Source organism: Pristiophorus japonicus, chromosome 14 (genome assembly GCF_044704955.1).
Source record: "Pristiophorus japonicus isolate sPriJap1 chromosome 14, sPriJap1.hap1, whole genome shotgun sequence".
Classification (NCBI taxonomy): domain Eukaryota; kingdom Metazoa; phylum Chordata; class Chondrichthyes; family Pristiophoridae; genus Pristiophorus; species Pristiophorus japonicus.
The window spans coordinates 93,880,639-93,895,178 of record NC_091990.1 but is presented as its reverse complement, the minus strand read 5'-3'; positions in this window follow the sequence as shown (position 1 = coordinate 93,895,178).

Sequence of the window (14,540 nt, the reverse complement as noted above, 5' to 3'; positions counted from 1 at the left end):
TAAGATCATGGCTGATCATTCACCTCAGTACCCCTTTCCTGCTTTCTCTCCATATCCCTTGATCCCTTTGGCCGTAAGGGCCATATCTAACTCCCTCTTGAATATATCCAATGAACTGGCACCAACAACTCTCTGCGGTAGGGAATTCCACAGGTTAACAACTCTCTGAGTGAAGAAGTTTCTCCTCATCTCAGTCCTAAATGGCTTACCCCTTATCCTTAGACTGTGTCCCCTGGTTCTGGACTTCCCCAACATCGGGAACATTCTTCCTGCATCTAACCTGTCCAGTCCCGTCAGAATTTTATATGTTTCTATGAGATCCCCGCTCATCCTTCTAAACTCCAGTGAATACAGGCCCAGTCGATCCAGTCTCTCCTCATATGTCAGTCCTGAATGTATCCAGTCAAAATTGCTAGGTATGGATGATCTTTCTTTTGAGAGTGGTTGCAAGATCACCACGTCCATGGAAATGGCAGAAAATTTTTTTAAGAATTTCACCCATTACAAGCAGTAGTAGCAGTTCACAGCCACAAAGCTATAAGAACATAAGAACATAAGAAATAGGAGCAGGAATAAACCATACAGCCCCTCGAGCCTGCTCCACCATTTAATAAGATCATGGCTGATCTGCTATAGAAATGCAGAAGATTGTGAGTCCTAGTCGGTGGGAGAGTTATGAAACCAAGAAGAATCGATGTTATAGGTGTAATGGCATCCACACTGCACAACAGTGTCGGTTCAAGTGGGCAAGATGCTATCAGTGCCAAGTAAGGGGACACGTTGCAGCCACATGTAAATCCAAGCACAGGCCCAATGCTAATCAAAGACTTGACAGGGTGGAAATCGATCAGGACAGTGAAGGTTTTGGTGAAGATGCAGTGAAGGGCAAGGCAATACATTCCTTATGTCAGTATTTCAGAACGTTAGTACTGATAATCGATGGATTAATATGATAATAGATACAGTGGCTGATTGCTCAATAATGAGTCAGGATGTGCATTACAAGAATTTCAGGGACACACCACTAAAGGTGAGCTTAGTGAAGCTGGAAACATCTTCAGGGGAAAAACTGCAAACACTTGGACAACTGGAGTGTATATTACAATACCAGGGACAACAAACAAGATGACCTATTATTATTATAGTGAAATACGTCAATAGGCCGACACTTATGGGCAAAAATTGTCTAAGAGTGCTTCGTTTGGATTGGTACAGCGCCTTTAGTACAGAAATGGTTAAGTCTCGGCTAGATACTCTGCTGGAGAAATATGCTAACATGTTTGAGGACTCATACGAGGGCATCAAGGGATACAATGCACATATTCGGATTAGGTCAGATGTCAAACCTATTTTTTGCAGACCAAGACCAGCATCATATGCATTAAAATCACAGGTTGAGTAGGAGCTTGATTTGTTGGAGATAAATGGAGTTTTAGTGAAGACTGATAGGAGTGACTGGGCCATCCTGTTAGTTGTAGTTCTGAAGGCAGACAAAATTGTACAGCTCTGTGGGGATTGTAAAATGACTCTGAATCGAGCATTGATGATGAACAGTAAGTACTCTTTACCGACATCACAGGAGCTGTGAACTGGCAGGGTCCAAAATCTTCACAAAACTGGATCTCTCCCACGGCTATGCTCAACTCAACGTCGACAAGGATAGTCAGTAATATGACAGTCAACAAACACACAGGTTTATATTCATTCACTAAGTTGCTCGATGGTATCAAGTCCTCAAAGATATTTCAGGCTACCATGGGTCAGATCTTACAGGGAATAAATCACTGTTTGTGAAATCAAGATGATGTGTTTATAGCCACCAGCACAGAGAAGGAAAACCTGGAAATCTTAGAAGAAATATTCAGGCGGTACAATGCCCATAATCTGAAGCTGAGAGGAGTAAATGTGCATTTATACAGCGTGTGATGGTTTATCTAGGATTGCAGGTTGATGAAAATGGTCTCCAACTAGTTAAGGAGAACATGCAAGCCATCATGATGGGTCTGGAGCCGAAAAGCGTTACTGAATTATGATCCTTTTTAGGCATATTATATTCATTTCCTTCCAGGACTGGCAACGGTGCTCACACCATTCCATTATTTATTAAAGAAAGGTGTGCATTGGATACAGGACAAAAAGCAACTGAGTGCATAGGACACATACAAGCAATGCTTGAGCAGTAGTGTCCTTCTCGTCCATTATAATCTGACTCATGAACTAAGGCTCGCATGTGATGCCTCTGGGTATGTTATGGGAGCAATGATCAGCCATGTTATGAATGATGGGCAGGAAAAATCGGTTGCCTTTGTATCGCGTACGCTCAACAAAAGCGAACAAAATTATGCCCAGATTGAGAAAGAGGCTTTGCCGATTATATTTGGTATTAAAAAGTTTCACCAGTTTCTTTTGGGACCCCAGTTCCCACTAGTAACCAATCACAAACCGTTACTAGCTATGCTCGGCACAAAGGTGGCAATTCCATCTATGGCGGCTTCTAGGATGCAAAGATGGGCTATTTTATTGTCTCAGTACGATTACAAAATCAAGTATCGCACATCGAAGCAGAATTCAGTGGTAGATGCCGTTTCAAGGTTGCCTCATGAAGATTCAGAATTTGGGGGCGAACAGTCAATCTTTACTCTAGATGTCATTGATGAGGGCTTTCCAGTCACCGCCTCTGTTATTGCAAAGCACACACACAAAGATGCCATGTTACAGCGGGCCTACGAGCACACCCTGCAAGGGTGGTCTGAAGATCAGACGCATTTAGACAAGGTGATCAAGTCCTTTTTATCTTCGGCGGCATGAATTATCATGTGAGTAGGGATGTCTAAAATGGGGCCTGAGCATAGTCATTCTCAGTGCACTACGGGCAACAGTCTTGACGGAACTTCACGGTAAGCATACTGGCATCGTAGGCATGAAAGCTGTAGCCCGAAGTTTTGTTTATTGGCCTGGATTGCATAAAGACGAAGTACATTTACTTACGAATACTTCCATCTGTCAAGACTGCAGGACCATGCTGGCTAAAACACTGCTGCAAACTTGGCCAATGAGACCATTGCAAAGAGTACATATTGATTTTTGCAAGGGGGCAGTGATAATTTTCTGCTTCGAATCGATAGCCATTTAAAATGGCTGGAAGTACGGCATATGGGGCCATCTACGACTACAGAGCGTACATTGGATGAATTATGGACTATTTTTGCATGCCATGGCTTTCCCGAAGAAATGGTGTCAGATAATGGGCCGCAATTTTGGTCCACGCAATTTGCGAATTTTGCCAGATACAACGATATCAAACACACGTTGGTAGCACCATATCATCCTGCTTCAAATGTGCAGGATTATCCAGGAGGCATCAGTGAGCATGAAGCACAGGTTAGCGAATTTTCTTTTCAAGTACAGAACTACAACTCATTCTGCAACATTCAGGGTACACACCTGCTGGATTATTGATGAAGCATAGGCTGAGGACGCATCTCCGTTTATTGCAACCAAACTTGTCTGATAAGGTAGCGAAGGCACAATCAGTGCAAAAAAAGTCATTATCATTGCGGTATTAAAGAACGGTGCTTTCAGAAGGTTGATCAGGTCAGAGTTCTCAGTCTGACGAAAAAGGCAAGTCCTTGCAAATGAGACATTGGTACAATTATTTGGGTTTGAGGCACCAAGCAGTACCTGGTCAAAATTGGTGAATACATCAGGAAGGTTCGTGTGGATCAAATGTTTCTAGCAAGTGATGCACCTTCGAGTAGATGATTATGACCCTGAAATCCTGGTCCTCTGCTTCCCGTGAGCGCTCGACAGAAAATGGCTAAAAAGATGCGCACCTACCTTATCCTGCTGTGCTCACCAGCATCCTGGTCCTGAGGCCTCCTCTCCCTGTGCATCGGAGCGCGTGCACATCGGGACGGACGTATGCTGGAGCTGGAGTCACATGGCACTGGGTAGCCAATCCAGGTCCAGTATTTTCTCATTCATAATAATGGGAACTCTGTAAGTAGGAGTTCTCATTATTGTGACTGAGAAACAACCCCCACAACACCAAAACACGAAAAAAATCATATTTAACATTAATTTAAATTAAAGTTAATAAATGTCTTAGAAAAAAAATATATTTTTCCAATTTTGTAAAGTTTTTAAATTATGGTTTAAAATAAACTTACCTTAGTGGGCAGGGTTTTTAACATTAAAATATGTTTTTTAAATTTGATTTGTTTTTGTATGTCTTAAAACTCTTACGCTGGTAAAAGTAGGCTATGCGCTGGCTTTTACCAGACGCAAGAGTTTTCAGGACATTCGCTGGGCAAGAGATGGGCAAATACTGCAATCCTGCCCATGCGAATATCCTGGCTGTGGGGATACGGAGGATCTGTCAAGTCAGATCGGAAAAGCTGGTTTTCGGCACATGCGATGCTTTCCCGGGTTCGTACACACTCCGTACGGACCTCTGGGAGGCCGCAATTTTAGGGCCAATCGAGTCTGACTTGGACGATGATCTGAATGAGTTGGCAGATCCAAGTACTTCAATGAACACAGTGGTCACAATGCCCATATCCCCACCAACTCAGATGCAGCTGACTGAAGACGGTTCTGCGGGTATGGGACAATCTCTGATATCCAATCTCTGTGTCTTCCGAGGGGGTGGTAGAGGTGGGGTTTAGTTGAGAAGATCAATGAGAAAACGCAGACCAATTAGACAGGATATTGATAACTGGGAATATCAAGATCTTAGGAAGAAGGAGAACACGAGGACTGATGTAAGGGTTTGAAGGAAACTCAAGAGGACACAAACAGACTGCATCGGTTCAAGAAGGTGGCTCACCACCATCTTCTCAAGTGCAACTAGGGATGGGCAATAAATGATGGCCTTGCCAGCGATGCCCACATCCCATGAATGAATTTTTAAAAAAGAAGACAGAGGTCAAGAATCTTGGGCTATACATCCTGAAAACAGAAATTTCCCAAGAGAGCCCAATAAGAGTCAAATAAGAATTTAGAAAACAGGCATAAACAGCCAATTGCAAAGAAATGGAGGTCGGAGCAGAAGGAAGCTAAAAGCTTACAACAGGATGCTCCGGCTTAGCAGTCGAATTTGTAAAATTGTAATCATGATAAGTATCTATTGAAATATTGTATAAATACCTTGCTTCTACAAAAAGAGAAATCACAGGTTGGTAGAACTGTTGCATTGTGAGTGGCTTAGCCAGTCATTTGATGTTCACAAGGCTCAATAAAACCCCAGTCAGTTGTCCATGATGAGGTATGCAGTTGTGAGCCTAGTAGATGAACTGGTAATGTGTAGTGTGATAGTTAAACCTTTGTTAATAAACCAACTAGTTCTTAATAGCAATGTGTTGCTATGAATTCTTAAGCAAAGAACCCAGGAAGCAAATACATTTCAGAGGGGAACTTGGAGATGATGGTGTTCCTATGTACCTACTGCCCTTGTCCTTCTAGGTAGTAGAGGTCACTGGTTTGGGAGGTGCTGCCGAAGAAGCCTTGGTGAGTTGCTGCAGTGCATCTTATAGATGTTACACACTGCAGCCACGGTGTGCCAGTGGTGGAGGGAGTGAATGTTTAAGGTGGTGGATGGGGTGCCAATCAAGTGTGCTCCTTTGTCCTGGATGGTCAAGCTCCTTGAGTGCTGTTGTACCAATCTCTGCTGTAGTCACTGTTCCAATGTAAAGAAACATGGCAGCTACATTACACACAGCAAAATCCCATGAGCGGCAATGTGATAAATTACCAGATAATCGGTTCTTGGTGGTGTTGGTTGAGGCATAAGTTTTGAGACCTCCCCTGCTATTCTGCAAGTAGTGCCATGTGAGCTTTTACGTTCACCTGAGGGGGGCAGACAGGGCCTTAGTTTACTGTTTCATCCGAAAGACAGCACCTCTGACAGCACAGCACTCCCTCAGTGTTGTCAGAGTGTCAACCTAGATTTTGTGTTCACGTCATGGAATGAGGAAAAAACTCATGACCTTCTGACTCAGAGGTGGGAGTATTACCACTCTGCCAAGTCTGACCCATGGCAGGGCAATTGGAGACAGAAGATCGTGTGATGCAACCTCCAGGAATACATTCCACCAGATCGTACATGAGGTTATTGGGTTTCAGTTGTCACAGAAAAACAAACTGAATTGTGGAATGTGATCCAAAAGCATCAATAAAGATTCTGAAATCAAATTTAATAGACAGGGATTTAAGTTATTCAGTCCCCTGAAGCAATGGCTTTGGTCATAGCCTTTTAATCTAGGCGGCTTTTTAGTTGTATGTTGTTTTGAGTTGTTCGCTTTATTGGTCAGCTTTTGAGTTTTGTAGGTTGGTGTGTAGCTAGTACAGGTGGTGAATATAGCTGGAAAATAGCTTTCCACAGCTCGCAATTCAATGGAAAAGAAAAGTCGGGAAATGGAGTATAATGGGCTACCAATTCACTGTCGCCCCATTTCTCGCCCTGCTATAAAAGTTTAAATTGCCATCTCTGCTGTCCCCCCCGCCCACCACCAGCCCCACCCCAATCTTCTACAAAGCAGAATGAATTTAATGCCCTTGGGTTCAGAACACTGAGGCCGTTGGATTGAATTTAGACAGCTATTTCCATGGCAGGACCTATCCTCCATGACTGCATGATGTGTTCAGGCTCTCAGTTCTCATAGAATCATAGAAATTTACAGCACGGAAGGAGGCCATTTCAGTGCATCGTGACCAACAAAGAGCTATCCAGCCTAATCCCACTTTCCAGCTCTTGGTCTGCAGCCCTGTAGGTTTCAAGTGCACATCCAAGTACCCTTTAAATGTGGTGAGGGTTTCTGCCTCTGCCACACTTTCAGGCGGTGCGTTCCAAACCCCCCCCACCCTGTGGGTGAAGAAATTTCCCCTCAAATCCCCTCTCAAACTCCTACCAATTACTTTAAATCTATGCCACCTAGTTGTTGACCCCTCTGCTAAGGAAAATAGGTTCTTCCTATCCACTCTATCTAGTCCCCTCATAATTGTATACACCTCAATAAGGTCTCCCCTCAGCCTCTTCTGTTCCAAAGAAAACAAACCCAGCCTATCTAATCTTTCTTCATTGCTAATATTCTCCAGTCCAGGCAACATCCTTGTAAATCTCCTCTCTAGTGCAATCACATCTTTCCTGTAATGTGGTGAGCAGAAGTGCACGCAGTACTGTAGCTGTGGCCTAACTAGTGTTTTACACAGTTCAAGCATAAACCCCCTACTCATCTATTCTATACCTCAGCTAATAAAGGCAAGTATTCCGTGCCTTCTTAACCACCTTCATGAATCTGTGGACATGCACTCCAAGGTCCCTTTGTTCCTCTACACTTCTCAGTGTCCTACCATTTAATCTCTGCAGAAACCCGAGTGAAATGGCGTTCGCAGGTATCACCAGTGAAGTCAGACTGTGCCCACTCTCCAGCCCTTCCTTTAAAACCAGGAATGCAAGAGCTGCTGCAACTGTAGCTCAACGTTTGGTCATCAGTGTGACACATCAGGCCCAAAGCTTCAAGATGCTACTTCTCTTGCCCAGGTAACACTCTCCAAGTGTTATCCTTATCTGCACCTCTGCCCCTTGCTCGCAGAAGTTGTATGAAGGTAAAAAGAAATACTGGAATTCTGAAATGAAGAGAGGAAGGGGGTCAGTCAATAACAATGCACCTTTAACATAGTGAGAAGTCCCCAGATGCCTCTCAGGTGGGAGCAAGAGGTAGGACAGAGGGAAAGGGAAACTCCACAGCAGCAGGGGGAGAACTTTCAGAAGTGGCCAAAGGTGAGGTCAAAGAGGTAACTTTAGAGGAGGGTTTTGATGCTGGGCGAGAGATGCAACAAGGCAGAAAGGGTTAAAGGGAGAATTCCAAAGGGCTGTGATGGCTGGTATCAATAGTGAGGAACAAAGAAGATGGGGTGGGCAGTCAACCCACATCAGAAGCGTGGATGTTGTGACTGAAGGAGGTTACAGAGGAGGGATTTGAGGATAAGGACATAGATTAAGCTGATAGCAGGACGAGGCCAGCTGGAAATTGGACATTGGTGGGGGGAATGGGGGCTGGGACATCATGCAATTCTAGATGAGTTGTAAGCTCACATAGGATGGAATTGGGGAGGGCAGTGAGTAGGGAATCTGAGAGGCTGGGTCTGGGAGTTATGAAGACATGGATGAAGGCTTCAGTGGTGCTGGGGATGAAATAAGGACTGAGATAGCGATGTTATGGAGATAGCAGTTAGTATTCTGCTGGTGATGAATAGGCTGTGAGATCTGAAGCTCTGCTCAGGATCAACAGGATACAGGGTTGTGCACCATTGGGTTCAGCCTAACTGAGGTTAAACCTGAAGATGCGCATCTGAAAGAAAAAGACAAGCTAAGTCACAGATCAAACTATTCAACAGAACTGGCCTGATTAACATGGGTCTCGGGATAAGACGTTAAACCGAGGCACCTTCTGCCTGTTCAGGTGGACGTAAAAGATTCCATGGCACCTTTTCAAAGGACAGCAAGTTCTCCTGATGATGATCTGATCAATATTAATTCCTCAACCAAAAACAGTTTAACCACTATTTGAGGGACCTTGATTTCCATAAACTGATGACTGTGTCTGTCTACAAAACAACACTTCAAAACATTTCCTTGGCTATGAAGTGCTTGGGGTATCCTGTGAACGTGAAAGATTCTATATAAATGCAAGTTCTTTCTTTCTTTACATTTCTTCTGAGTTCCTCCAACTTCCTGCCCAGTTCATTCCCAGCCTCTGCTTCTGGCCCTGAGATGTTGTAGCGGATCAGCCCCGTCTGATTCCCTCTCCAATGTCTCCACACGCTGCCTCTCGGATGTACCTGAGCTGATATTGGAAACTCACTGCAATGCAAATGGCAGACACCAAGTGATGCTCTACAGCATGCTGTAGAAAGATGGTGCACCCATGGACTGAGTTACCAGGCAGCTGTTGAAACCTGAGTTCCAGTGAAGAGCCCATTCAACAACATATCTTGGCCAAAACATCAAAGTCTCCAAAAAGTAGGAGATTAAGGTAGCAAGATATCTGTGCACTGAACAATCCATCTTGACGGAGAGCAACATGCGCTAATATTTTTACACACACTGATTTTGATCAAAAGTTGGGGACTGATGTCAATCAGACCCCGATGACATTTTAACTGGCAGCAGCAAAGTCAATGCCTGATATCAGCCTCACCAGGGAAACCCCGCGGCAAGTTCAGAGGGCCGAAAGGGTAAACTATTTTATAGTGAATCCTTGGGCCATCGCTTCCATGGGCTCTTCCCTCACCCACCACATCTCTTTGGAACCTTACCACCCCCCTCCTTCACCATCTTGCTGGGATCCATTCCCGTGGGTCGCTTGCTGTGCTCACCTAACTCCCACCCATTGGTCTGAGGTCGTGGGCATTGGATTCAGGCAGGAATCGGCCCTGATATATTTAAATAAGGCCTGGCAGTTAAAATAGCCCGGGCCTAATGTCAAGTTCACCCCGGCTTGTTGACACTTGCCCCACCAGCCACACGCCCATTCCCCCCCCCCCCCCCGGACCCGCCATTGCCCCCACCCCCAGACCCACCATTGCCACCCCGCTACCCCGGACCCGTCATCGCCCCCCACCCAACCCACTCACTCCACTGGACCGGCCATTGCCCCCACCCCCAGACCCACCATTGCCAACCCCCTACCCCGGACCCGTCATCGCCCCCTCCCAAACCTGCCATCGCACCCCCCCCCCGGACCCACTCATCCCACCGGACCCACCATTACACCCCCCCCCCACCCTCCAACCCGCTCACCCCACTGGACCTGCCATCGCCCCCCCCCCCCCCCCCGGACCCACTCATCCCACCGGACCCACCATTGCCCCCCCCCCCCCCCACCCCCAGACCCGCTCATCCCACTGGACCCACAAGACCCACCATTGCCCCAGCGGCCTCAAATCCCACCAGACCCACCATCATCCCACTGGCCCCACGCTTGCCCCAAGTTATAATTGGGACTGTCGGGTTACAAGGAACGCAGCTTATGCATTTAAGGTAAAGTTCTGACATCTAGTGCTTAGTTTTGTCATTACAGCATTGTCTAAGAATGGCCATAGTTGCCACATACTGGTCAGATAATAACACTGCAGAACATCACAAATGATAACGTTTGGTGTTGTTAGATTATAAAGTGATATTTGCACCAATGTAATTTTTTTAGGATTGAGCATTTTTCATCCAATGAGTTTATTTTACACAGTGCAGGACTGTGATATTTAACACATTTTAAGTTCTTTTGAAAAGAAGGAATTTTTACACACACGTAAGCAACATTTACTTGTCGAAAATGTGTAAGTTTCCTGGAACAGAACATTACGTAACTGCTCAAGGCAGTGAAAGACTTAAAACCTTTGCAAAAGCAAAATACTGCAGATGCTGAAAACTTGAAATACAAACAGAAAATGCAGGTCAGGCAGCATCTGTGGAGAAAGAAACAGAGTTAACATTTCAGGTCAACGACCTTTCATCAGAACCAGAAAAAGTGAGAGATGTAACAGGTTTTTAAACAAGTGTAGGGGAAGGGAAAGGGGGAGGGGAGGAAAGAACAAAAGGGAAGGTCTGTGATAGGTGGAAGGCAAGAGTGATTAAATGACAAAAGGGATGATGGTGCAAGGCAAAAGGACATGGTAATGGGATAAGTACAGAAAGAAAAGATAGGTCTAGAGGAGGTGTAAATGGCAACAGCAGAATCATCACCAACAGCTGCCGTCCAATAAAATGGGAGCGGTTATGTATGTAAACATTGTAACTGTGTAAAACTTGCCACCAGAGAACGCAACTGTTGGAGGCCCAAGGGTCATCTGCACATCTCGTGCAAGGGAGTATAAAAGGTTGGCTGCCATGCTGCTCAGGCACTCTGGAGTTGTATTAAAGAGACTAAGGTCACATCAGAAACTTACAAGATTCTGACGGGACTGGATAGGTTAAATGCTGGAAGAATGTTCCCGATGATGGGGAAGTCCAGAACCAGGGGACACAGTTTTAGGATAAGGGGTAGGCCATTTAGGACTGAGATGAGGAGAAATTTTTTCACTCAGAGAGTTGTTAACCTGTTGAATTCCCTACCGCAGAGAGTTGTTGATGCCAGTTCATTGGATATATTCAAGAGGGAGTTAGATATAACCCTTACAGCTAAAGGAATCAAGGGGTATGGAGAGAAAACAGGAAAGGGGTACTGGGGGAATGATCAGCCATGATCTTATTGAATGGTGGTGCAGGCTCGAAGGGCCGAATGGCCTACTCGTGCACCTATTTTCTATCAGTTTTAGCTCACAGTAGTCAGTCTTGTGGAGTTCTTCCATACTTAACAGGAGCAATGGTTATGATCTGAAGTTGTTGAACTCTATGATAAGTCCAGAAGGCTGTAAAGTGCCTAATCGAAAAATGAGGTGCTGTTCGTCAAGCTTGAGTTGAGCTTCATTAGAACAGTATAGGGGGCAAAGGGGTCGGAGGGGGAGTAAGGTGGAGAATTAAAATCGCGGCCGACCAGAAGCTCAGGGTCACGCTTGCAGACTGAACGGAGGTGTTCCGCAAAGCGATCACCCAATCCGTGTTTGGTCTCTCCAATGTCGAGGAGACCGCATCGTGAACAGCGACTACAGTATAATAAATTGAAAAAGGTACAAGTAAATCTCAGTTTCAGCTATAAGGATTGCTTGAGGCTCTGGTGGAAAGAGAGGAGGTAAATGGGCAGGTGTTGCATCTCCTGCACTTGCACGGGAAGATGCTGTGGGAAGGGCAGCTGTTGTTGGGGGTGATTGAGGAATGGACCAGGGTGTCGCAGAGGGAGCAGTCCCTTCATGGGATCAACGTTGGGAGCCAGCGGGACATCGAGGAGACATTGCGGCAGCATGGGGAGGCCTACAATAGGCCCAGCATTGAGTTGGGAGGCCAGCCGGTGCAACTGCAGCACGGAGGCAAAAAAGTAGAAAGAAATCGAAGGGTGACGTCACAGCCAAGGGGGTAAGTGATTGGTTGGTGATTGGTGAGTACTTTTTCTTTTTCTTTTCTTTATCAGTAAGTAACCTTTAGCATTATTGTTGCCAAATTAAGTTAATCTCAGGGTTAAGTCATGGCAGGAGAGCTCGGGCACGTGTTATGCTTTGTGGGAATTCAGCGACGCTTCCAATGTCCCGGATGACTATGTGTGGGGAAAGTGCATCCGCCTGCAGTACCTGACAGATGGCGTTGCGGCACTGGAACTGAGGGTGGATTTACTCTGGAGCATCCACAATGCTGTGAATAGCACATTTAGTGAGTTGGTCACACCGCAGGTAAAGGGTACACAGCCAGATAGGGGACGGGTTGACCAACAGGAAGAGCAGTGGAAGGAAGGTAGTGCAGGGCTCCACTGCGGTCATCTGTCTGCAAAACAGACACACCGCTTTGGGTACTGTTGAGGGGGATGACTCATCAGGGGAGAGCAGCAGCAGCCAAGTTCATGGCACCATGGGTGACTCTGCTGCACAGGAGGGCAGGAAAAAGAATGGGAGAGCTGGGGGATAGGGGTTCCATTGTAAGGGGAATAGATAGACGTTTCTGCAGCCGTAACTGAGACTCCAGGATGGTATGTTGCCTCACTGGTGCAAGGCTCAAGGATGTCTCGGAGCGGATGCAGGACATTTTCAAGGGGGAGGGTGAACAGCCAGTTGTCGTGGTGCATATAGGTACCAACGATATAGGTAAAAAAAAATGGGATGAGGTCCTACAAGATGAATTTAGGGAGCTAGGAGCTAAATTTAAAAAGTAGGACCTCAAAAGTAGTATTCTCAGGATTGCTACCAGTACCACGTGCTAGTCAGAGTAGGAATCGCAGGATAGCTCAGATGAATACGTGGCTTGATGAGTGGTGCAGAAGGGAAGGATTCAAATTCCTGGGGCATTGGAACCGGTTCTGGAGGAGGTGGGACCAGTACAAACCGGACGGTCTGAACCTGGGCAAGACCGGAACCAATGTCCTAGGGGGAGTGTTTGCCAGTGCTGTTGGGGAGGAGTTAAACTAATATGGCAGGGGGATGGGAACCTATGCTGGGAGACAGAGGGAAGTAGAATGGGGACTGAAGCAAGAGAGAGAAAGAAGAAAAGTAAAAGTGGAGGGCAGAGAAACCCAAGGCAAAAAGCAAAAAGGGCCAAATTACAGCAAAATTCTAAAGGGGAAAAGTATGTTAAAAAGTCAAGTCTGAAGGCTCTGTGCGTCAATGTGAGGAGTATTCAAAATAAGGTGGACGAAGTAACTGCGCAGATAGCAGTTAACGGATATGATGTCATTGGCATCACGGAGACATGGCTCCAGGGTGACCAAGGCTGGGAACTCAACATCCAGGGTATTCAACATTTAGGAAGGATCGACAGAAAGGAAAAGGAGTTAGGGTGGCGTTGCTGGTTAAAGAGGAAATTAATGCAATAGTAAGAAAGGACATTAGCTTGGATGATGTGGAATCAGTATGGGTGGAGCTACGGAATACCAAAGGGCAGAAAACGCGAGTAGTAGTTGTGTACAGACCATCATTCAGTAGTAGTGAGGTTGGGGACAGCATCAAATAAGAAATTAGGGATACGTGCAATAAAGGTACAGCAGTTATCATGGGTGACTTTAATCTACATATTGATTGGGCTAAGCAAACTGGTAGCAATGCGGTGGAGGAAGATTTCCTGGAGTGTATTAGGGATGGTTTTCTCGACCAATATATTGAGGAACCAACTAGAGGGCTGGCCATCCTTGACTGGGTGATGTGTAATGAGAAAGGACTAATTAACAATCTTGTTGTGCGAGGCTCCTTGGGGAAGAGTGACCATAATATGGTAGAATTCGTTATTAAGATGGAGAGTGACACTGTTAATTAAGAGACTAGGGTTCTGAACTTAAGGAAAGGTAACTTCAATGGTATGAGACATGAATTAGCTACAATAGACTGGTGAGTGATACTTAAAGGGTTGACGGTGGATTGGCAATGGCAAACATTTAAAGATCATATGGATGAACTTCAACAATTTTATATCCCTGTCTGGAGCAAAAATAAAACTGGGAAGGTGGCTCAACCATGGCTAACATGGGAAATTAAAGATAGTGTTAAATCAAGGAACAGGCAAATAAATTAGCCAGAAAAAGCAGCAAACCTGAGGCCTGGGAGAATTTTGTAGTACAGCAGAGGAGGACAAAGGGTTTAATTAGGAGGGGGAAAATAGAGTATGAGAGGAAGCTTGCTGGGAACATAAAAACTGACTGCAAAAGCTTCTATAGATATGTGAAGATAAAAAAATTAGGGAAGACAAATGTAGGTCCCTTGCAGTCAGATTCAGATGAATTTATAATGGGGAACAAAGAAATGGCGGACCAGCTAAACAAGTACTTTTTTTTCTGTCTTTAAGAAGGAAGCCACAAATAACCTTCCGGAAATACTAGAGGACAGTGGGTCTCGTGAGAAGGAGGAACTGAAGGAAATCCTTATTAGGCGGAAAATGGTGTTAGGGAAATTGATGGAATTGAAGGCCG